This window comes from Chiloscyllium punctatum, unplaced genomic scaffold, assembly GCF_047496795.1.
Source record: "Chiloscyllium punctatum isolate Juve2018m unplaced genomic scaffold, sChiPun1.3 scaffold_109, whole genome shotgun sequence".
Taxonomy (NCBI): domain Eukaryota; kingdom Metazoa; phylum Chordata; class Chondrichthyes; order Orectolobiformes; family Hemiscylliidae; genus Chiloscyllium; species Chiloscyllium punctatum.
Window position 1 is genome coordinate 760,210 of NW_027309843.1, and position 3,201 is coordinate 763,410.

Genomic DNA, 3,201 nt, shown 5'->3' on the forward strand with positions numbered 1-3,201 from the left:
AGACATGAATAACCTTCACTGGGGAACAGAGCGACAGGTTCAAAACCGTTACGATGCCCCCAGCGGATTATTGAGCCCTGTGACAGGTGGGGACTCTAACCACAATACTGTGGAGAACAACAACGTCGAAGGAGGCCCTTCAGCCTGTTGTGGCCGCACTTGTCAAACACAACTGCTTAACGACCTGAATCAAGGTTTCCATCGTTTAATCCATGATCTTACATGTTTTAGCATCGCAAATCAACATCCCAATTTTTTTTTAAGGTTAGAATGATATCCGCCTCTATGACTCTTTCCGCAAATCTACTCAAACATTTCTGCCTTTTCCCGAAATCTCTTGGCCCCAGTGTTCAATCGCTCCATCAATAAGAAACGTTTCTTTCAGTCTATCCTATCCATATCCCTCATTATTTAGTACATCTCAGTCATGTCTTCTCCAATCTCCTCTGCTCGGCGACAAACAACCCCAGTCTGTCCAATCTCTCCTCACAACTGAAACTCTTCAGCCCAGACAATATCCCAGTGAATCTCTCCTGCAACGTTCCCAGTGCGATCACATCCATGCAGTACTCTGAATTGCAGAACTGCACACAGTAATCTAGCTAGGGCCAAATGAACTTTTTTTTCTATTCTGTTACAGTATGAGGGCGTCGCTGGCTCGGCAGTATTGATTGCTATACCAAATTGCACAGCGGGTAATTGAGCCTCAACCATATTGTAGTGAGTCTGGAGTCACATGGATGCCCGAGCAGGTAAGAATGGCAGTTTCATTCCTTAAATGACGTCAGATAGTTTTGTTATTTTTTTCATCAATTGAACATGGATATATAGGAGTAATTAGATTCGTAATTCCAGATATTTATTGAATCCCAATTCTACCAGCTAGCATGGTCGGAGTGAAACCCAGGTCCCTGGTGTCTGAATTAACAGTTCTGTGTTCAGTTGTAATAGCGCTCGGCCATTGCAGAAAAGCAGTGAAACTGATCTTATCCAATTAAGTCGATTTTCCCCGATACTGTTCTGTGCCATTTTCCTGAGATTGACCTCCACTCCCCACCCCCCCCCCCCCCCCCAATAATATCTGGTCCATATCAGTAAAAGCTACTACATGAGTATTGATCTCACAACAGTGGTAACCAAATGGATCAAATGGTCCGCAGGTCCCGATGGTGGGGTTGGGGCACGTTCACCCAGCAACAGTGACCCCAGCCACACAGACTGATCGGTATCAATGGGAGAATCTGTATTAGATTCTGCGATGCCTTAGTGAAATGGGAAATGACTCCACAAACACATGATGAAAGAGCAGCGCTCCAAAAGCTAGTGCTTCAATTAAACCTGTAAGACCATAACCTGGTGTTGGGTCATTTTTAACTTTGTACTCCATAGTCCAACACCGGCATCTCCAAATTAATGAAATGGGGGTATGGGATGGAAAGATCGGTTAGTGATCGTAGGAGGGAAGAAATCTCTGAGAACAGGTGGATTTGATTTCTGACATATGAAACACAGAGATGTGAGCGAGCAGAACTTGGAGGAAAAAAATCACCTTGGAGAAAATCATGAATTTAAAACAATTGATTCCTTTGTGTTTCACAAAAGACTGGCACGCACACACGCAGAACTACCACTGCTGTGACTCGGATTCGAACCGAGGTTGCTGCGGCCACAACGCAGAGTACTAACCACTATACAATCACAGCACCCCACAGACGAACACAGTAAGTGCATGCTCTAAGTACAGTATTATAAGGAATGTTAGGCAGAGCACCAAATGCATACTGTCAGTGCTTAGCGAACAGTAGCAGATATGTGGGAACTCAGAATGGTCTGACTGTTTAACATCGGTTCCCCAGTGGCTGTGTTGATTCCATCATTAATGTGTTGAGTGCTGAGATAAATAGATTTCTCCAAAACATCAAGGACTCCGGGGACAGTGCAGCTTTTGTTACCTGCACATCCACCAATATCATTTATTGTATCCTTTGCTCCCGGTGCAGTCTCCTGTACATTTGGGGACTGGGCGCCTCCAAGCAGAGCGCTTTAGGAACATCTCTTGGACACCCGCACCAATCAACCACACAGCCCTGTGGCGCAACATTTCACATCTCCCTCTCACTCTGCCGAAGACATGGAGGTCCTGGGCCTCCTTCACCGCCGCTCCCTCACCACCAGAAACCTGGAATAAGAATGCCTCATCTTCCGCCTCGGAACACTTCAACCCAGGTTATCAATGTGGACTTCAACAGTTTCCTAATTTCCCCTTCCCCCACCTCACCATCGTTCCAAACTTCTAGCTCAGCACTGTCCCCATGACTTCTCCTGTGTTGTCCTCCTGCCTATCATCTATTCCACCAATCCATTCCACCCTCTCCCCCGACCTATCAACTTCATCCCCTCCCCCATTTATCGATGGTACTCTATGCTACTTTCTCCCCACCCCCAACATCCTCTCACTTATCTCTCCACCCTTCAGGCTTTCTGGCTGTAATCCTGATGAAGAGCTTTTGCCCGAAACGTCGATTTTACTGTTCCTCGGATGCTTCCTGAACTGCTGTGCTCTTCCAGCACCACTAATCCAGAATCTGGTTTCCAGCATCTGCAGTCATTGTTTATACCAAGCTTTTGTTGAAATGTATATTTCAATAGCAATGCAGTTTAATATCGGGGACAAGGTCAGAAGTCACAGGACGCCAGGTTATAGTCCCACAGGTTTATTTGACATCATAATGGGGAGGGTTGCCCCTTCTTCTGGTGAAATATACGGAAATAGGGAGGAGAACTAGGTCTTGGTGAGATGCTTTTCAGAGAGTCGACACCGGCTCGATTGACTGAAATGACCTTTCTACACTGTAGGATTCTGTGATTCTATCAGAGAGGGTAATGACGGTGTTTACTGGGGGTAAAGCCACGAGAGCCGATGCTGACGGGGTGTACTGAGGATGAGATTTTATTCACTTGTTGTCTTCGAAAATTTAGAACAGTTATCCCTGAACCAAGAAAGACCTAATCGGGGGTTTTCATGTTATGAAAAGTTTGGACAGAGTAAATAGGTGGAAAATTCCCTATTTCAAGTGAGTAAACATCTAGACGTCAGACATTCAAACCCTTTGATAAAACCTTTGAAGGCCAACGAAAAGATGAGAGCGGAATCACTGTCACTCCGAGAATCTGTCTTCCAAAATATTTGGAAAGGCACAT

At 45.4% G+C, this 3,201-nt stretch overlaps 1 non-coding gene across 1 annotated transcript; it reads right to left on the minus strand.

The window, feature by feature from the left end:
* Positions 1–1,631: 1,631 nt before the first annotated feature.
* trnah-gug (transfer RNA histidin (anticodon GUG)) lies at positions 1,632–1,703 on the minus strand. Its single transcript has one exon. It is a non-coding gene; the product is annotated as a tRNA-His (tRNA).
* Positions 1,704–3,201: the final 1,498 nt, after the last annotated feature.